This window comes from Salvelinus sp. IW2-2015, linkage group LG15, assembly GCF_002910315.2.
Source record: "Salvelinus sp. IW2-2015 linkage group LG15, ASM291031v2, whole genome shotgun sequence".
In the NCBI taxonomy this organism is placed as follows: Eukaryota; Metazoa; Chordata; class Actinopteri; order Salmoniformes; family Salmonidae; genus Salvelinus; species Salvelinus sp. IW2-2015.
In genome coordinates this window covers 33,293,965-33,316,629 of record NC_036855.1, presented here as the reverse complement: position 1 = coordinate 33,316,629, position 22,665 = coordinate 33,293,965, and the positions used below count along the sequence as shown (strand labels likewise).

At 44.1% G+C, this 22,665-nt stretch overlaps 1 protein-coding gene across 1 annotated transcript in view; it reads right to left on the bottom strand.

Annotated features, from left to right (window-relative positions):
• The window catches only part of LOC111973839 (tenascin-like), a 57,613-nt gene extending 45,833 nt beyond the window's left edge, over window positions 1–11,780 (bottom strand). The window contains 1 exon segment of the mRNA XM_024001259.2: window positions 11,397–11,780. The gene's annotated coding sequence lies outside the window, so the exon portion shown is untranslated.
• Window positions 11,781–22,665: the final 10,885 nt, after the last annotated feature.

The window sequence follows — 22,665 nt, the reverse complement described above, 5'->3', positions numbered from 1 at the left end:
CTCTGCTCAGTCTCCTGAACCTGCGCTGACGTGTGATTAGGCTGTCTGACAGATGAGCTCCAGTCCCAGGGATAGAGCGAATGGRATCCCACGGCTGATCTCAGCTTCAGCAGCCCCACGTAGCCAGCCGCTGATTAGACAGACAGGGATGAGTGCCTCCGTGATGGACGCACAGTAAGAGCAGTAATGTAGCCTGCTGATGGGAGCGCTGAGATCTGGGCCCTCGGGGGCACGAAAAAGCTACCCCCCACCTCACAGGCACACCCGCATACACGCAGGCACACACACACACGCAGGCACACACACACACACAACACACACACACACACACACACACACACACACACACACACACACACACACACACACACACACACACACACACACACACACACACACACACACACACACACACACACACACACACACACACACACACACACACACACACACACACACACACACACACACACACCACTGCTCCGCTGTGCTGAGCATCGCAAACCAGGGATTAAATCAACAAAATAGTCAGAAAATTGCTTTGAGTTGCTGCTAGGGTTTTAGTTCTGGGCGGATGGTTGGCTTTCTCACTTTGGAGGCTGGCTGGCTTCTCTCCACATGGAACACTTAGGGAACCAACCCTCTCTGAGAGAGCAAACTAGTCTTTGTGTGAGGCATTATTTAGCGAATCTGTGGCTTTGGCGAAATAAGTGGAAAGGAACCAAACTTGTATTTCTCAAATATCTATAGACAGTAGTCTAATATATCAACTACTTGCAACCGTAATTTGATATGCTGCAAAGGTTATTATTAGATGATCATTTAAATACACCAGACAATTCTAGCCTTTTTTCCACCATGGGAACAGAGAAAACAGCCTCCCCTCCTGGACTTACGTCAGCAGACCCCTGTGGCCATGGCACTATGCTAATGCAGCTGGTCGCTGGCACACTCACTCGGACTTGACACAATTTGACTGCTGCTACTTTGTAATTCTCTCACTTTTATTTTACTCTATTGTTAGCTTCTCAGACCGCAACAAAGCCAGTTGGCTGCCATGTGGCCAATGTGTGGGGGATTTTACCAGGGGAACAAGAACCTGCTGGCTGGCACACATATTTAGTGCAAGTGATCTAAATTAGCCCAGTATTGTATGAGTGGTACTGAGCCGGCAACACTTCAGTTTTATACCCACCACACACAGAGGATAGCTGGGAATGGTTTCAAACAAAGTCCCTTCTTCAAAAGCYTCTAATTTAAAACGAATGCTAATTTAAAACTTTGCTGTATTGACCATTCATCTGAGGCAACAATAATGCCTGTTAGAGATTATAGAACAAGGTTTTCCCCCAACAAACATATGCAAAAGTTTGGATTGGTTAGATAAATGAATGAGATACAGTAAATCTCAAAACAATGACGTCAGCATTGGTCTCTGATCATACAGTATTGGTGATGGAGATTACAGTTATAAGAAATAGTGGAAAATGTGATAGTGCTAACTAAATTGACATGATTTTGATTGATCAAATCAGGATGATCCTGCACAAAATCTACATTACGAGAATCTAGAAATCAATATCAAACTGATGAACAGTTTTACCATGTGGGTGTGAATTCAATAAGCATTCTTCTTCATTTTGTATGGAAAAGAAGAGACTGTGTGAGACAGAATTGAGACCCTGCAGAGATTAAAGCCTACTCTGTTGGTAAAGTGGTGTTATTTCCTCTATATAAACCACGTTTCCATCCACAGTTTTCATCCGAGTAGAATCATACCGTATAAAAATGTATCACGACAGCTGTGATGGAAACGGGTAGGTTCGGTACATCTCCCTCCCATACTCTACCTTCCTGACTTTCTCAGTAGTGTAATGTAAAGACCATGGCACTGTGTTATCCAACTCCAAACAATGCAAGCGAAGATCCCCCCTTACCATTACAGTACCAAATGTTCTTTCTTTCTCTGATAAATACTCCTTTCGTCTCTCCGCTGTGTGTTGCATTTGGAGTCTTGGAGGATCTTAATCCTTCAGTAAATCAAGTGAATGCACTTATTTAACACAAAGCAGAAGGAAGAGGATCAGGGTGGAATATAGGGAGTTAGCAAGAGGGAAAACCCGGACACTTCTACAGCCCATTTAAATCCATATAAGCTACAGTGGTGTATACCAATATTTGATTTCATTCCAAATGGCACTCTATTCCCTTTATAGTGCATTACTTTTGACCAGGGCCTCAGGTCAAAAGAAGTGCACTATATAGGGAATAGGCTCAAGTTTTGACTTGTGTTAAGATTTGCGCTGTAAATGTTCAATCGCTTAGCATCGCTGCTACCATTTCTCACGTTCACCTCTAGTTTCAGGGGGAATAAACACAGAAATATTTTGTCAATGATTGGTTTTCCAGTGGTACCATGTCTTTTTTTCTTTCCTTCTCCCATCTTTCAGACACTCAGGGCCGGCCCTAGCTTTTTGGGGGCCCTAGGCGAGATTTGGTTGGGAGCCCCCCCCCCCCTATGGGACGGACATAACATTTAGCAATCTTAAAACTAATTTCATGCAATTCTACTCTCGTTTTGCCATGGGGCAGAGAGAAAGTAAGTTGWGACCCTGACTGAGTTCCAAAAATATATATATCCTATGTCGTATATGCCCAGGGCCGGCCCTGCAGACACTGGAAGTTTTGAATTCAATTGGTTCTGGAGGAGCACTTYGAGATTGATGAGAGGGAGCTTTCAGCCCTTCAAGGATTTCAGACGTCACATGCAGAAGCCAGGATTTCTTTCAAACTCAGCCCAGCCTGGCCCCCATGCTGGCAAACTTAATCATCACTGTAGTCTACCTTTACTAATACCCACTGTGCCATATGGTGCAGCCAAGATAAATCACTAGCAAACACCACTGTTCACCATGCACAGTGCAGGCTGTCACTGTGTAGCCCGTTTGGTGAAAAATGCTGACTATCGATAGAGCAGGAAGGAAGGCAACGATCATTCTGCACAGCAGGCACGTGTTTTATGACTTAAATGCAAGCTAATACAGATCATGATAGTTTGCTAATGATAAATAGAAGATATGCCTGTGGGATGGAGTATAAGGGAAGCCTTCGCATGGCTGGAGCGTACTACTGTCTAGTATCAGTAAGATAAACTCCACAACAAACAAACTGAATATTGAAGCAGATTGGCCCACTTGATGTGTAAAAACTGTAAATATTCAATGACTTCTTCAACCGACCAACTCCCCAGACTGTACATCCCCAGTATGTTAAACAGGGGAATGTGGAAAAGCATGCTTTTCTTTTCATTTCTGTAGAAGTCATCAAGCTTGCCCTAGTTTTGTAGGTCACCCATGACAACAACGAGCTTTCCTTCTTTGCCACACACTCTTCTTTAATCTGGGTCGCTCGTGAGGAGATGAATGAAAAGTTATTGTCTGGAGGATCTTTTCACCTTGAGAGACGCCATACAAMATGTCTGGGTGGATGGACCAGGCTCAATGACCAGGAAATGTTGCTCCGTCAAACAAAAATAAAACATACCAAACTAAGAGCATCCATTCATTGCAAAGCCAAAAATAAATCGGCTAATAAGTAACTCTCTCATCACATGTCAAGATTCATCTCTGAAGAGAAGCTCCTCAATAAGGCGGGGTCCCACTGGCTGATATTGAAATGATTTATATGCACATAAATCATAATCAAACGCCTGCAAGTTGAAAGGGGTTCTACTTATGTCCTCTTCGCGAGCAGTTAAAGTATTGATTTGTTTCAATCCCCACCAAGGTCACAATCAGAGAGAGAGAGAGAGAGAGAGAGAGAAATAGAGAGAGTGAGAGAGAGAGAGAGAGAGAGAGAGAGAGAGAGAATATATACAATACAATAAATACAATAAACAAAATCATGAACCAATCAAAGGACTCATATTTACAACATTGGAAAAACGAAACAAAATCCCAAAGCCGACTAAATTGCTATCTGACCCTAAACAGAGAATATGAATTGGCTGAATATCTCTACTCTGTCAGAGATACGAAGCAGAGACAGATTCTTACCAAGTACAGGCTGAGTGACCACCGATTGGCAATAGAAACCGGCAGACATAAAAAGACATGGCTACCCAAAGAGGAGCGTGTATGTGGTCACTGCACGACAGGGGAGGTAGAAACAGAGATGCACTTTCTCCTTTACTGTGATAAATATTCCTCACCAAGAGATTCATTATTCACAGAAATGACTACATTTATTCCAAATTTTAACTTATTAAACCCAGAGGAAAAACTAAAAATACTCATGGGCGAAGGAGCAATGGCTCCTCTTGCAGCCAAATATGTATTTGCCTGCCATAGCCTGAGAGACACTGAATAATAACATCTGCATAGTAAGCAGTAACTTATTTATTATGACTGTTATTGTTATTACTGTTATTGTTATTAGTATTATTATTGTTGTTTATCATTCCAAATAGTAATGGTATGGGTGGTAATGGTAATGATAGCAGTTTAATGATGGTGGTGGTGGTAGTGGTGCATTACACCATACATTACATTCGACTATTGACTGTTACCATTTTATTGTTACTATTTTTATATTTAATTTTGTATTATTATTTACTGCCATTCTATATTATTATTTGTCATTGTTTTAATTGTATTACAATGTATATTGTATACATTGTTGCTTTGGCAATATTAACACAATGTTTTTCATGCCAATAAAGCAGCTTGAATTTGAATTTGAATTTGGAGAGAGAGAGAGAGAGAGAGAGAGAGAGAGAGAGAGAGAGAGAGAGAGAGAGAGAGAGAGAGAGAGAGAGAGAGAGAGAGAGAGAGAGAGAGAGAAAGAGTAGCTGAGGACAGCACTATGGCTGTGAGTTATAATCATCAAACACAAAAATGTATTTCCAGGACAACTCATAACATGGATTGACTGCAAAGAGAGAGACATGGGATCGATTGTAAACTTCAGCCCTCTGTTGCGTTGTTGCTGCTCCTCAAAAGGGGTTTTTAAAGTTATCACCTTTGCAACATTGGAAGACTGTCCTCTCTGTCTCAACCTATCATACAGTGCACGACCTGTGCTGATGTGGCACAGGGTTGAGGATGCCCCAGGAATTCATATTTGATAACACAGCAGATGAAGCAGTCAATCAATCTCATCTTATCTGTCCAAAGGGAGGGGAGGAAGGCACCGCATACTGTAGAGCAGGGCTGGGCAAACCTTTTCACTCGAGGGCCACATCGGGATTTTGAAATTCAACGGAGGGACGCATTTTTTGGGGGACCAATTTGTTTGTTAAAATCAATTTGCCGGGGCCTCGCTGACATGGTTGCCAGGTGAACAATGTTTCTTCCGACACATTGGTGCAGTTGGCTTCCGGGTTAAGTGGGCATTGTGTCAAAAACCAGTGCGGCTTGGCTGGGTTGTTTTTCGGAGGACGCACGGCTCTCGACCGCCTCTCCCGAGTCCGTACGGGAGTTGCAGCGATGGGACAAGACTATAACTACCAATTGGTTACCATGAAATTGGGAGAAAAAGGTTATCATTTTTTTTTATTATTATTTTTTTGTAAATGTATTGCGTGCTGGATTAAAGTGTCGTACTTTKCCCCCCCCTTGCCTTAGAGGGATGAGGCTAACTGATGGGACTGACTGTGCTCATGACCTACAACCCTATAGGAGCCTCAAATGGCACCTAATTCCCTATATGGTGCTCTAGTTTTAAACAGAGCCCTATTGGAGTTGGTCAAAAGTAGTGTACTACATAGGGAATAGGGTGCCATTTGGGACGCACACTGTAACACAGTCCACTGCCTCCAAACAAGTCCTCTTAGTCTAGTCTGCTAGTGGACGACTGGACGCCGACGCCCCTTAGCCATTTATTTTGTCTGGCCTGGACACCCTTCAAAGGGCAGTCGGTCGTGGCAGGTCAGGTTTGGGTTCGCTGATTGGATTGTTTTGAGCAGTCATAATAAACACACAAAATACACTTCCATTTGTACAGATGAAAGGCCTGGTGGGTCACAACACTGAAACTGACCTTGGCTGGTTATCATGTCTGGCTGTTGGACAAGTCACAGTATTTCCCTACTGTGTAAATTTACATGGTGACAACTTTAGTTGAATAATTGCAGAAATGCAATTAAATCCCACAAGATTAACTTTAAGAAACTTTAAATTGTAGGCGACTCTCTTTTAATATGCTGGCTTTCAAAAGTAAGGGGAAAACACTCCAAGAAGCGAGAATATGAAATCAATTATGTGTTGCAATGTTTTGATTACTTCCCCTCTTGGCATATAGCTTATCAATTTCCCTCTTATGGGAAAAGCATAAAATTACACAAAATGAAAATGAAATCGAAATATAGTCTTTTTTTTCTTTATTTTAGATGAATTGGTTTGGTTTCATATAAATTAAGGCCCATGTTATTGGTCCTCCATGACCCTGGTGTATCTGATGGCACACATAGCGCGGGAGTGGGGGGTTGGTGTGTTCACGTCTGATAAGACAGGCCGGGGGTGGAGGACTGTGATACCAGCACAAACACTTATCTCGCAGCACTATGCTACGTCCCAAATGGCACCCGATTCCCTATATAGTCCACTACTTTGACTAGAGCCCTATGGGGCCCGGTCAAAAGCACTGCACTATATAGGGAATAGGGTGCCATTTGGGACGAAGCCAATACACTGCAGTGAGATCACTTTGCCAAGGGTGAACAGTATCACCCTGACGGAACCACAAGGTTGCTCTGGAGCCCTCCTACCTTATCTGACTGTTACAAAAATAAACACACATTTATTTAACAGAAAAGCCATTTCCAAATCTGACATTGAGATACAAAGACAAAGTATGATACTGTGAATGCACATGGGAGGGGAATGCCTTGGCAGATAACTGAAGATTCAATTCCATTTTATGATGTCAAGATTTCGCTCATCTCTGGACAGTGAGCCCATCAATATTCTTTACTGCTGCATGGCCCAACGTACAGTAGGTCTGTCTCACGCTGCTCTTATAGCCCAGTCCAGCTGGAGAGGATAGATACTAGTCATTGTTCATGAGCTCTTTTTTACATGTTAAGGACTGGTGACCTCCTGTTTATTAGTCTAACCTCATCTGCTGCCTTTACAGAACATCTAATCACTCATTCTTCTAGACGGTCTTAACAACCTAACCCTCCGTTCATTCATCCCACTTCCTTTCCCTTAGTTTGAACAATTACAATACAAATCTGCTTGTGTTGAACTGTATTCCAACTATGTCGTAATGTGGTGAAAAGGTATCTTATTGAGGCTGGCTGATAAACTTTCCAAGTAACCGACACCTTCCGTCTCAGGTCACCAAATCTAGCTGCAAGACGAACTCGACTGAGATCTGATTGCAGTACTATAACAAGAGACCTAGGAGCTGTGTGGGTTTCATATTAGTTACCTCTAGAGAGTGATTTTTTACTTAATTGCCTACACATACAAAAGTGACACTAGGATCAGAGTGAAGGGGGAAAAAATCGGGCAGCATGATCCAATTCCTTCACAGACATGAAGACAGAAAATACCTCAGCTCGGCTCTTTAGTGGCTTTATAGACCAATAACTTTCTACTTCCTGGTCTGTGGTAGGCACAAGGCAGGAACAATCTGGGTGTTCATGTTTACTTGGGAGAGGAAACTATCTATCAACTGTGGACAGAGAATTCCTTTTCCTGGAGAGGGAGCACCATGTCGTCTGGGGAGCGTCTCGTGGTGCTGCTCTCAGACAGAGGAGAGGACAGCTTCCTCTGTCCTTGGTCCTAGTTCCTCCCTCGTAAGCTGCACTGGCAGCAGTCCAGTATTTCCAATATGGCAAATGTGTTAACAATGTACAGCAGACAACTTGATGAAAAGGTATAGAGTAATACAAATGTTGTGCATTTCCATGATGCCCTCTTCATTCACTTGCAAATTAATGGAAGGGATGTTCAGGTTATTCAAGGACATCCAAAGTACTGTAGACTATCTTTTCAGGTCTGAAAAGAGGCAGATTCTTCACAGYATTGAGAGGTTTTATGACTTTCTCCAACCCTTTTCTCTAACAGGAAGGAGAGGTTTTCCCACTCGGAAATCGAGGCAGGAATGTTGGCTGTGATATGAGGACATCTGTTTGTCCTTGTCTGCATGTCGATAAGGGCTGAAAGTGTGTCGCGTGTCCTAATGGGGAAGTACTACCATCCATTCACACACTTGTATGAGCTGTATAACCCCACCCCGGGAACATTATGCTATGGTGGGTGCATTCCAATATGTGGGGTCACTGGTGAAGGCAAAGAGTCACAGCCGTGTTATTAGCCACGTGTTCATCTCTTGGACGCCTCCAATGCAGCGACTATGTTGGTAACACAGAGGCCCCGGAACACAGACAGGCTGTGTCCCAGGGCTCTGGTCAACAGTAGTGCACTATTTAGGGAATAGGGTGTCATGTGGGACGCACAAACCGGCTGCCAGTGCTTCCCCTCCACTCAGCTCACACATTAGCATCAGAGGAGCATTAAAAACCATCTGGGATTTCTGCACTTTAAGACATTGGATTCTTTTGAGAGAATCTTTGTGTTTTTGTTCCCGTGGTGATGACTAATCTGTCGGGAGCTTTTTGTCTCAGAGGGGTCGTAACCATCAGGGGCCAATTCTGGGAGTGACATAGGAAAGAGGCCTTTTATAAGGCTTAACACATGCATATGTGTCACTCTCAAATGTGTATATAACATGAGAACAAAGCACAAATACAAAGCATGATACTACAGAGGTCAATTTACTGGATTGAAGGCTTAGTCCGTGTGTACATGAAGCAAATAGGTCCTCTCAAAGAGATAGATTGATGGTATTCATTCATTGTCAATGGTGGGATTTCATGAGTCACAGGAACTCAAACTACTACAAGCACAAACAGTTACTTCTTCACTCCAGACAGGTTTTGGTCTTGCAGTCGAGCTCCACATTGTGGGCTTTGTGTTCCAAGGTACTGGGATCTGATTAAATCTCTGTGTTGTAGGTAGGCTAACATCTGGCAGACAGACATGCCCTACTGCCAGCGGCTGGGATATACAAGGTGATATGCACAACTTCCTTATCAGAAATACAAACACACATTTACCAACCTGGAATAGTCGAAATGAACCGCAGCAGGTCATTATCTAGTAATTACTTAACATCATTAAATTCAATCAATGAGACATATGCAGAAATGTAATTATGTCATACGGTCACACAGTGAGAGCAATGACTGTGCAAAGAGAGGGGGGGGGGGGGGGGGGGTTTAAAATAGAGATTGCAGTTGTTTTGTCCAGCAAAAAAAAATCACCATTTGGTCCTGAGACTCATCCAAACTCAACTCATTTGCTATCCTTCCCTCTCCTCATGAGCATGTACAGACAAACCTCTTCAGGTCATTATGAATACCACAATCACCACCAGAGGAGCTAAGTGGGTGAACATGTAAAGACAGTTAACATCTCCAAGTGCGTCGATTATGAAGCGTGGGGTGTTAGAGAATACAGCTGTCCAAACAAAGGACATTTCCCCACTCATCTCTGGCACTGGGTGTCACTGTCAATGGATCCTCCCTCTGCACATAGCAATAGCGTCATAAAACATTCCCACCCCAAGCCTGAGCAACCACCGAAGGCAAGCAGTCGGCACTAAAACACGACCGATCTGACACTGGCTGTACACACGTCAAGTATATGAGAAAGTGGTTGACAGAGGAAAACCTACATTAAAGTGTCATATGTCTTAGCTCACGGCGATAGAATGAAACCCACACAAATAAACCAAAGATAACTCATGTCAAAAATAATCCCACAAGCATTGGAATCGTGTGTGGGAAAAGTTCAATATCGGCCAATTAGGTACTGAATATCRTTGTGTTGCATGGGTTGAGCCTGCTTCAAGCGTTATTTACCCAACAATGTTTAAAAGATTAGATGAGGTGTAAGTATTACATTGTATCTCCCCCTAATGTCGCAATTACCATCCAACAGACACAACCCTGGTATCCTGGGGGTCTCCTCCTTCACTGCAACCCACATCTCCATACATACACACACACAGCGCCCCAAAATACACAGAGCACACCACACAAATATCTCCACACACAGCGTACACACACACACGCACGCACACACACACAAACACAACCCCATACCCATCCTCTCCTCCACTCTCAGTCATCACAGTCACAGGGGTGTAATCTCTTTGTGGGACGTTATCGACAAACCCCCCAATAAGCTCCTTACATCCCTAATTTCTCTCTCTGAGCGTGCTGATATATGACATCTGTGAGGAGTGAGGACCACGTGCACACACACACACACACACGCTGAACAGCGCGAACAGTACATTGCTATAGGCTAGAGGGAGGGAGGGAGTCGGCGGAGCTGCCAGCTTGTACTGCGTACCGACTGTACAGTGAGAGAACCTGGAGAAAGGAGAAAGAGTAGAGAGAGTAGAGAGAGTAGAGAGAGCAGAGAGAGCAGAGAGAGCAGAGAGAGCAGAGAGAGCAGAGAGAGCAGAGAGAACAGGGCGAGAGTACAGAGAGCAACTCTAATGCACAGCATCTGTCTGTCTTCCGGGCAACAGAAGCCCGCTGTCTGCTGGCACACATTTAGTAGATTTACAGAGGGCTGGACAGACTCAGATCTGGCAGGCTGCAGCAGGCAGCACCCACGGAAACAACCATACCCCCCTATCTGTACTCCTAACACAACCCGAGCCGACCGCCACTGAACACAACACCTTGCAGAATTATTCAGTAGTTAGCTGATGTCTTGGATCCCTTAATTTACACATTTTCCTCTGTTCAGGTAAGAGCTAACCTCATCCTCAGGCTCTAAAGAGAGAGAGCCGGATGGTGGAGGAGATTAGGTAAGAGCTAAATAGTAGAAGCATGTCAAAAATGTGGTGAACAACATCCTTCATAAACTGTAATGGGCACCTTTGAACATGTACAGTCAATTTACTGTCAGTAATTATGGAACAAAACCTTGCCGGTCTGCTTGTTAAATAACAATGAAGGTAAGCAATAAAAGATCCCACTTCGATTGATGAAATCAATCTAATTACAATCCACAGTTTAATATTTCAAAATATGTTATGACAATAAACAGCAATTTCTCTGATGTATCTATACATTGATATCTACATATTTTGCAATAAATACATCATTTCCTGTGAAGACTTAGAAACCAAAATCATTAAATTGATAGTATTTTCCAATTTGATAATATTAATACAAATCCACAGTCACAGTCACAATAACAATAGCCTTAAATGATCTGATTACACAACATCTAGACATCAGCATTCATTCTATTTCAAACAGAGCATCAAAGTGTTGCAGACAGGTAAAGACAGGAGCAGCTTACCTTCTACTGAATTCACAGAATCTCTCCACTGGAGCTAAATCAATGTAGTAGAGAGTTGGGCTCAAATAAAACAAATGTTCTTGTGGGTCTGTGTCTTTGCCTTCTAAATCAATGACAGTTATGTCATTTTCCTCTCTTTCTCTCAGTCACTCTATTCCTGCCACCTAGAGAGCCAGCCTGCTGATGCTGTAGCCAGTGAGAGGGGAGAAAGAGAGAGAGAGAGCAGCCAGGAGATCTAGGGACTGAGTGAAAGAGAGACGGAGGGAGAATTCCCTTTCTCTTAAACAGTAGACTCTGCGGTCAGACCCCACTCCTACCTAGCGCTCTTAAATACCCCCCCACCCCTCTTACTGGAAGCTGAGGAGTTGAAATGGGATGCCTCAAGGCTGGCTCCTGCTCGCTCACAGTACAGAGAGGGAGAAAGAGAAAGGGACGGAGTAGACGAAGTAGACGGGGGGAGGGGGGGGGCATATTAGCCACATGGTAAAGCAGCCAATGAGAAAAAAATGAGTGAATGCAGGGCCACATTAATATACAATTTTAGACTTGAATATAAAAGAGAAAAGCAGCTAGTGACTGCCTCTGCTTTATGATGATGATAATAATGGTGGTGGTGATGGTAATGATGGTAATGATGATTATGATGATGCCAATCAGATCTTTGTCCTCCTATCCCTTCTCATCGACTACCTTCCCCAAGTATACCAGGAGACTGAAACCTCATACATGACATCATACAGAACAGAGCGAGCCTGCTCTCCCTACAGCGCTCCACCAACCACACAGCCCTTGATTAGTGCGTGTTTAGATACGGCCTGCGTACCAAATGCCACCCTATTCCCTTTATAGTGCACTGCTTTTGACCAGGACCCACAGGGACCTCCATCCCTCTGGTCTACACCCAGGTCTGGGGTGAATGTAACACTTCCCTCTTTAGGATCCACTACAAGTACGCCGGTAGAGCAGAACCCAGTGGATGCTGGTAGCAATTACCAGCCGTGAGCTGTGCTGCACTGAGCATTTAGTGTAAACAGACAGCCCCACTTCAAATAAACACAGGAACAACCAACGAGGACGAGGCAGGACCCAGCCAGAGCCAAAGCCATACTGCTCCCAGGCAGTGTCCCCTAATTCCCAGGGACTTCAAAAGGGGAAGGGCATCAAAGATATTTCAGAAGAGCCAGAGGATCCAGCATGGAGAATGGAGTGACCCGGCCTGCAGACTAATCGGGGGCTACAAAGGCTATGGTGCTGATGATGGTCGTGGTGCATGGGGGGGGGGGCTTACCTTGTGGAACGTTTCAAGAAACCCTTTGAYAAACGTTTTTATCAACCCCCATTAGCTTTCTTCTCCTCAATATATCATGAAATAGAGCTGCTGTGACAGAAAAACCTTGTCAAAATGTGGCATATTCTAATGGTGCCAGTCTCTGGATGTTCTCTGTATAAAACAATCTGAAAATGGAAACACTTTCCATGTCTTCCTTCCTCTCTATGGCTGAATAACACMGGGTGTGTCCCAAACGGCACCCTATTRCCTTAATAGTGCMCTACTTTTGAGCAGGGCCCATGTGTCTCTGTTCAAAAGAAGTGCACTATATAGGGAATAGGGTGCMRTTTGGGATRCATARGCAGTGATAAGTATGCCTGGTGTGTGAGGCAAGGGACGTAGCGGTGTGTGGTGAGGGGAGACAGAGAGAGAGGTTTTCTCAGCAGGGGACATGATCCCCTCCGTGTTATTGAGAGCCAGTGACCAGTCAGATAGAAAATATCCCCCTAAACCCATACAAAACACAATGGCACATACTGTAGCTTGGCCGTTGGATAATAAAGCATATTCCATGACTCGAGTGGCCTGATTAATTTTGCTTTGGCTCCCCTGAGGGTAAAAGGGAAAGAGGATCTAGTCTATAGATTTCTAGTTGTGTTAACAATCAGTGCTTAGGTTATAATCAACGCCATCATTAACTATAGGATGAAAAGAGGCTGTRGAGCCATGTCTAAGTATAGCACCTGTTTTAAATGAGTATGTCTGTACACGCAGAGAGACCCTACGTTCCTGTGGAACACGTACTGCGACTCTCCATCTGTTCCTCTTCTCACCTTCCTGTCGCACTCCACTTCTCTCTCTCGTTCACCGCAGCGCAGTCAGGGAGGAGAGGGAAGATTCACAGGGAATTGCAGTGGGAGCTTGACTACTCCCTGTTTGTCATGCTTCTACTCCTACCTCTGTCTACTGACTTTTCACAAAATGCATGGAGCAGAGTTTGATTTCCCTGCTGACGTGTGTGTGTGAGAGCGTATCCTTCCCTGTCATCCATTCTCGTAGCTATCCGGAACCAGACACTTGCTCAAGGGAGACACATTTTTTTTCATTAAGTGCAGAAGGATGTTCTGATTTAGATTGGCATTTAAATGTACTGTACATGTCTGATGTTTATCACTGCTACATTAATTCTCCAATCCTGCTACGTTAATTCCCCCGAACCTGCTACGTCAATTCTCCTATCCTGCTATGCTAAAAGTGAAATCTGACGTTCATTTGACAAAAGCTGGATCCCTTTTAGCCATGACCACAGCATGAAAATGGCCAGCTAGTACATCTCTCTCCAGATCGACATTGAATAACTTGCTAGTACACAAGCCAGCCAAAGGAATTGTTTCTCATTTCTAAGCAGCAAATTAGAATGAAATCAACACAGCGCTCTAGTCACTCATTTGTGGTGGAGCAGCTAGCTAGCCTTCAGTCTAATGTTAGCTGACAGAAAACATAATCTGGCGAGAGTGAGAAGTAAAACTAAGGCAAGGGTTGCCTGGAGCATATTTAATAAGGTCTTCTTGCCACTGTATAATTGGTGGCACTCGACTTGAAGGCGAGGAAAAGGACTCGGCGGGAAGTGAGACACTTTCTGTCAATGACAGTGAGACCTAATTATAAGATGGAACCCCTGCAGCAATTCTGTGTGTCAAGGCAGTGAGGTACTGTAGTGGAGGCAGGCAGGCAGGCAGCAATAAGGCAGCTGATGGGGCAGACACACCACCCACTGAAGGTGCAGATGACCTGGAAAAACCTGTTTACCTCATTAAAATTGAATTCCCAGGTAATAATGGGGCCTGGTCACTTTGCCTCTCTCCTTATGTCTGTCCTTCATCTATTATGCACTAGCCGCTAGCTGGCATGGTGTGGGTTAAATCCTCAGGGAAGGTCAACTTGGACAGTAGCAAGAGCAGCAAGGAGCGGAGAAGTCCTGTAGATCCTCCAGTCTAACAGGAACCCATGCTGCTTAATGCAGTAGTGAGACAATAACACAGCATTGGGAGGCAAGGGATGTGCTAGTGGATCTGTAAGTGGAGAGTGCTCAGCTTGGGTGAAGTGAGTGTGCCATTAAAATCAGACATCAGCACAATAAGCCTGTGGCTGCAGTAAGTTAAACAAGGGAGAAACAGCCTATTAGAAGGAATCCATAATTCATAACCCAGAGAGGGAAGAGACATGGCCCCAGGATAGGCTCAAGCAGGGCCACACCGTGAGCTAGAGGACAGAGGATCCTTTATTCCCCTTTCATTGTTCTATGGTTCTTCAATCTCTATAAAYGATGAACATTTGGCAAACCAAATATTGCAGAAATGACGGAAATATACAAATGGAACCAATTAGACAATACTTATTCATGAGCATTCTTACGTGTGAAAAATGAATCCTGGAAGTCTGATGCTGTGGACCACACAAGCGCACACACACTTAGTTGTGATCAGCCTTGTAAAACGCCTGTACATTTCCCAACACAATGACAGCACCTTGTGAGTTTACAGCCTCTGTGTGACCCCAGTAAGCAAGGACCTCCCACCTTTTGTGTTGCCACAGTTGGCACTGTGTCTACAGTAGGGGTGTGCCGACCTGGCTACAGGCTACTCGAATTCGTTATCGTACTCCGTAGATTGACCGTTGATAGTCGTATTGGATCGGATAACACGGACGTGTTTTAATATGCCTAAACAGGCTAGATGTTGGCACATTCATAAACCAAAAAAGCTGCAGATTAGGAGCAGTGTGCAGAGGGATGTGTGTGTGACKGTGTCGGGGCCGGCGTTATGGGCAGGCCTAAGGGAGCCCAACCGTACCTCCTTGCCCATCCAAATAAAATATTGAAATATTTCTAATTTATTTGACCGAGATGAGCGCCTAAAGAAAGACGCATCAATCTCAGATAAAGCATCCGAGTGAGCCAGACAGCGCTCCGTCGTATGTGTAGATCATGTATCTGCATGAAAAGAGTATGGCATGACATACTCTTTATGGCCAGACAGGATCAGATACATACATGTGGTACATAGAGTACCAATCAAACTTTTGGACACAACTACTCATTCAAGGGTTCTTCTTTATTTTGACTATTTTCTACATTGTAGAATAATAGTGAAGTTATCAAAACTATGAAATAACACATATGGAATCACGTAGTAACCACAAAAATGTACCTCATGAAGCTGGTTGAGAGAACGCCAAGAGTGTGCAAAGCTGTCATCAAGGCAAAGGGTAGCTACTTTGAAGAATCTCAAATAGAAAATATATTTTGATTTGTTTAACCCTTTTGTGGTTCCTACGTGATTCCATATGTGTTATTTCATAGGTTTGATTTCTTCACTATTATTCTACAATGTAGAAAATAGTCAAAATAAAGAAAAATCCTTGAATGGGTAGGTGTGTCCAAACTTTTGACTGGTACTGTATAGTAAGACAGATGGGTGCTGTTTCGGCTCGCTCGGATGCTTTCTCCAGTGATAGTTTCAGCAGAGAGCGAGCAAGAGGTTCCACTCTTGCCAAAAATCTGTCCAGAATTCGACCAATGTGTTTTTATGGGCATATTATGCAGACCTAAGCCTGCCTTCCCGACTTTGGGACAACAACTCCTATTGTTAGGACGGAGACATTAACATCTCCTCATTATATACAGATCTCTGGTTTCAGCCTCTTGCGAATTGGAAAGGAAAGTTGGCGATTACACAGTGCATTGTTCGGATGCTGGCTTCCCCTAAAGTGAATTGACGTTTTGCCAAAATGATATAATTACTCCAGTCTAAAGAGAGCATGACAAAGGATAATTAGGTTCTTTAAAAAAATTGCTGTGGATTGTTTCAAATCACAAGTTAGTAGGCAGAGCGTTTTGGGCAGAGCGTGTGGCAATAGTCCTAGCTGATTAAGTTGTGGCTGTCCGTGAAAAGCATCTGAAATATGTGTTAAGATAATGTCTCTTGAGTATAATATAAAAATGTTGAAACAAGAAGAAGGGGAGGGGTGTGTGGAGAAGACATGGCATGTGGCTCTCCAGAATCCGCTCAGCTGTTTCCCGCCAATTCTTGCGCATTCATTTTGTGAATTGTTTGCCCTTTGATTGTATATCTTTTTATCAATTCCCCATTATATATGTCACCAGCAGGCCTAGTAAATGTACCATTAATGATCCATTATCTGGTTACATTCATTTCTGTTAATGCATGTATTAATTACAGTCATTTAGCCTACCGTTCTCATTATCGGAGTGGAAACTTTGAGTTCACAACCTACTACGCTTGTGAGAAACAAGTTTTGCTTTATTTCATAACCATCACTTACAAGTTTTGACAATTTTTTCATTGTCTTTTGTTTAGAGTACTCCATGTGACCAATGAGCATGTGTCTGGTTTCTCTCTAGGAACATACAGAGGGAGCTCACGAGCCTGAGCACACATAGTAGTAGGTCCTACCTGGCCTGCTGCGTGCATATGTAGGAAAGTGCCATTTGGAATGTCTGATTTTGGATTGTCTTACCTCACCAAGTTCACCACTAATAAGCTGAGCTTCTCATTCATTTTTTTCTTCACCTCACACATTAAGTCAACAAGTCAGTTTTTTTTTTTTTACATCCTTTGTAAATAATAATAGTTCTTCACAGTATTTGAAAATTATTTCCAACACTCTCCCGGCCTAAGAGGCAATCTGTAATTTCGATGAAGACATTAATGAGCGAGCTAGGACAGACGTAGTCAATATAACTATTTGTTCAGCACTGTCACGTGTGCTCCCTCTCCGGCCTCTAGGTCACCAGGCTGCTCGTTATGGCGCACACCTGTCACCATCGTTACGCGCATTATGACACTCACCTGGACTCCATCACCTCCTTGATAACCTTCCCTAAATATGTCACTCCCTTTGGTTCCTTCCCCAGGCGATATTGTTTCTGTTTCATGTGCTGTTCGAGTTTCTTGTTTGTATTATGTTCCATTTATTTATATAAACACTCACTCCCTGAACTTGCTTCCTGACTCTCAGCGCACATCGTTACAGAATGACACCTCACCTAAGGGAAGCATCAGGGAGTGTTTTTTTTGTTTGTTTTTGTTTTGGAGGTGATGTCGGGTCCGGGTGTCAGAACCGGAGATACCTGGGAGGCCTCAGCCGGTTTGTCGGATTCCCATGCCTTGGTGGGTTCGACAGCTTCCCCTGCCACAGCTGGCTCGACGGGTTTCCATACCTCAGCGGAATCGATAGGCTCCCATGCCTCAGCTGGGTGAACAGGTTCCCGTGCTTCGACCGAGGCAACTGGGGAGGTCTCAGCTGGCTCATCAGGCTCTCACTCCTCAGCCGGTTCATCAGGTTTCTGCATCTCAGCGGAGGCGACCGGTCCGCTCCTGATCCCCGGGATCATCCCTGTGGTTGTTGTCCTGCGGCTGGAGCCGAACGTGCCGGAGAGGGGGGTACTGTCACATGTGCTCCCTCTTCGGCCTCTAGGTCACCAGGCTGCTCGTTATGGCGCACACCTGTCACCATCGTTACACGCATTATGACACTCACCTAGACTCCATCACCTCCTTGATAACCTTCCCTATATATGTCACTCCCTTTGGCTCCTTCCCCAGGAATTGTTTCTGTTTCATGTGCTGTTCGAGTTTCATTTGATGTATTATGTTCCGTTTATTTATTAAAACACTCACTCCCTGAACTTGCTTCCCGACTCTCAGCACACTCGTTACAAGCACTTTTGAAATGTACAGTGACAGAATTCAGAACATATGCCGTTCTTACAGTATTCTTCCTGTACACCAAGTCAGAACCGTATGATAAAGGGGGCATATAAGCAGACAATGAACGCTCTTACAATATTCGATGATGACATTTCTCTAAAACAGGCTATACTGAAGGCTAAATGTTCCCCACAAAGTCAGAACAGTAGGCTAAATTATGAGGGGGAAATGGACCAAGTTATTAGGTTGAGGCACATGGGCTACTAACAGCTTACTACACAACATACACTTAGTATTAATTTCTTAGCTACAGTATACATATCTCCCTAGAATTTTACACAATTTATGCAGCAGCATACAAGACATTTTTGGACTCACCTTGTTGTGCTTTGCTCACTTGAACAGGAAGGTGGCGCGGCAGTCCATTGTGGGCAAATTTTCTCATCAAACTTTGTCATCAAAGTCTGTCAATCTCTGGATTTACAATTCTTTCAAGACAACTGGAAACGTTGGAAAAAAACAAGGTTGGATCATGACGTCAGTGATCTTCAGGTCGGAGCTCTAGGAAGAGTCAGAGTTCTCAACTTGGAATTCTGAGTTGGATGACCATTCAAAACTTATTTTCCCAGTCTGAGTTAGTTTTTTCCCCCGAGGTGACGTAGTGTTCCCATGAATGACAGAACACTGAGCCAATATCGGACTGCTTTTTTCCACTACATCACTACTACATTCCACCGGATCATCGCAGCTTGCTAGCTGCTACCGAGTGGCTATTGTGGCTAACGCCCTTGTCCAGAAGCAAGTACCAGTTAGCCTCGAGCTAGTCTCGAGCTAGGCCCATCTCCCAGCTAACAAACGAACTACACCAACTACAATACCTCTCTTGCCAATTGACCTGGACCCTTTGTTGACACGAAGCCCCACCGATCCATCATGACTGGTCTGCTGGTCTGCTGACGTAATTCGGCCGATGTGCTCTCAACCGGCCTCTGCGTCGTGGATATCGGTGAAGACCCTTCTGCTAGCCCCGGCCAGCTAGCTTCCTGAACGCCGTGTCTCCCGCTCGCCTAGCGTAGTTAAGGACTACCAAACGTCTCCCTGTTTCATCTATTGCTGCTCATTGGACCCTTTGATCACTCGGCTGCACAGCTGATGCCTGCTGGACTGTTCATTAACACAGTACTTTGTTTTGTTTATCTGTCGGCCCCAGCCTCGAACTCAGGCCTTGTGTGTAGCTAACTAACCCTCTCTGCCCAGTCATCGTCATTTACCCGTTGTTGTTGTCTTAGCTGAATACCCATTGTTGTCTTACCCGTTGTTGTCTTTGCTCTCCCAATCAACACCTGCGATTGCTTTATGCCTCTCTCTAATGTCAATATGCCTTGTATACTGTTGTTGAGGGTAGCTCTCATTGTTTTATTTTACTTCAGAACCCCTAGTCCCGCTCAACGTGCCTCAGATAGTTCCTTTGCACACCCCCCACACATGCGGAGACCGCACCTAGCTTAATTGTTGCCTCTAGAGGCAAAACCTCTCTCATCATCACTCAATGCCTAGGTTTACCGCCACTGTACTCGCAGCCTACCATACCTTTGTCTGTACATTATGCCCTGAATCTATCCTACCACACCCAGAAATCTGCTCCTTTTATTCTCTGTTCCCAACGCACTAGATGACCAGTTCTTATAGCCTTTAGCCGTACCCTCATCCTACTCCTACTCTGTTCCTCTGGTGATGTATAGGTTAACCCAGGCCCTGTGTGTCCCCAGGCGCTCTCATTTGTTGACTTCTGTAACTGTAAAAGCCTTGGGTTCATGCATGTTAACATCAGAAGCCTCCTCCCTAAGTTTGCTTTATTCACTGCTTTAGTACACTCCGCCAACCCTGATGTTCTAGCCGTGTCTGAATCCTGGCTTAGGAAGGCCACCAAAAATTCTGACATTTCCATCCACAATTACAACATTTTCCGTTAAGATAGAACTGCTAAAGGTGGCGGTGTTGCAATGTACTGTAGAGATAGCCTGCAGAGTTCTGTCATACTATCCAGGTCTGTGCCCAAACAGCTTCTACTTTAAAAAATCCATCTCTCAAGAAATAAGTCCTTCACTGTTGCCGCTTGTTATAGACCCCCCTCAGCTCCCAGCTGTGCCCTGGACACCATATGAGAATTGATTTTCCCCCCATCTATCTTCAGAGTTTGTACTGTTGGGTGACCTAAACTGGGATATGCTTAACACCCCGGCCGTCCTACAATCTAAACTAGATGCCCTCAATCTCACACAAATTATCAAGGAACCTACCAGGTACAACCCCAAATCCGAAACCATGGGCACCCTCTTTTGATATCATCCTCGTAAAACTGACTATCCTACCGAGCCTTGACTTTGGCGATGTCATTTACAAAATAGCCTCCAACACTCTACTCAGCAAATTGGATGTAGTCTATCACAGTGCCATCCATTTTGTCACCAAATCCCCATATACTACCCACCACTGCGACCTGTATGCTCTCGTTGGCTGGCCCTCGCTACTTATTCGTCGCCAAACCCACTGGCTACAGGTCATCTATAAGTCTTTGCTAGGTAAAGCCTCACCTTATCTCAGCTCACTGGTCACCATAGCAACACCCACCCGTAGCACACGCTCTAGCAGGTATATTTCACTGGTCATCCCCAAAGTCAACACTTCCTTTGGCCGCCTTTCCTTCCAGTTCTCTTCTGCCAATGACTTGAACGAATTGCAAAAATCACTGAAGCTGGAGTCTTATATCTCCCTCTCTAACTTTAAGCATCAGCTCAGAGCAGCTTACCGACCACTGTACCTGTACACAGCCAATCTGTAAATAGCACACCCAACTACCTCATCCCCATATTGTTATTTATCTTCTTGCTCTTTTGCACCTCAGTATCTCTACTTGCACATTCATCATCTGCATCATCTTATTTCGCCTCTATGGCCTATTTATTGCCTTACCTCCCTACTCTTCTGCATTTGTACACACTGTACATATATTTTTCTATTGTGTTATTGACTGTACGTTTGTTTATTTGTAACTCTGTGTTGTTGTTTTTGTCGCACTGCTTTGCTTTATCTTGGCCAGGTCGCAGTTGTAAATGAGAACTTGTTCTCAACTGGCCTACCTGGTTAAGTAAAGGTTAAATAAAAAAACGAAATAAAAAAGTATCATGAGAAGACTCATGATACCATAGACTTAGTGGTAAAATGCTAATGAGGGGGTACTTCAGGGGTACTCCGGACAGACAAAAATTCAGTTCGTGGTACACTAACCGAAAAAGGTTGGGAACCACTTGTCTAAATGATCCGACCAAAACATGCAAGGTGAAATGATCGGGTGGAGGAAGCAAAGCAAGTGGATGGAGAAATACAGCTTCACTCTATCCAATCAGAGCAGCAGGATCAATGTACAGCCCGCCCTTCTCTTTACAGACAGGGAAACTAGCCAGTTGAGTTATTTAGACCACGTAGCACCTCACACTTGATAGAAAGATGCGCGCTGGCACCCCAAAAATAATTTTGCGCACAATCACTGATGGTGACAAAAAATACTCTGTCATAATCCAATGAGGACAATTGCCCATATCCATTACAATATTTTTTTTAAATCCAACTACTCCGCAAACCCCTGGCCTACAGTAGGTTTGCAAAATTCCATGAACTTTCAATAAATTATCTGGTTTTACAGAAATCCTGGTTGCAGGGAATCTTCCAACCGGGATTTCGGGAAATTCCAGGGAATTTATTGAAAGTTCCCTGCATTTTGCAACCTTAGTCTACAGTGGCTTACTGACCTCTACTTTTCATTACACAACTTCAGCCACAGCCATTGTTGACAGGTGTATACAATCAAGCACACAGCCATGTAATCTCAATAGGCGTTATATGGAGTGATGAATCACGCTTCACCATCTGGCAGTCCGACGGACAAATCTGGGTTTGGCGGATGCCAGGAGAACGCTACCTGCCCGAATAATGGTCTGGGGTTGTTTTTCATGGTTCGGGCTAGGCCCTTTAGTTCCAGTGAAGGGAAATCTAACGCTTCAGCATACAATGACATTCTAGACTATTTTGTGCTTCCAATTTTGTGGCAACAGTTTTGGGGAAGGCCCGTTCCTGTTTCAGCATGACATAAAGCGAGGTCCATACAGATATGTCCACATACTTTTGGTCATGTAGTGTATAATGCATGAAATCAACAAAAACTGCTACATTTTCATTTAATGTCAGTRTAATTTTCTTCCCATTTGCT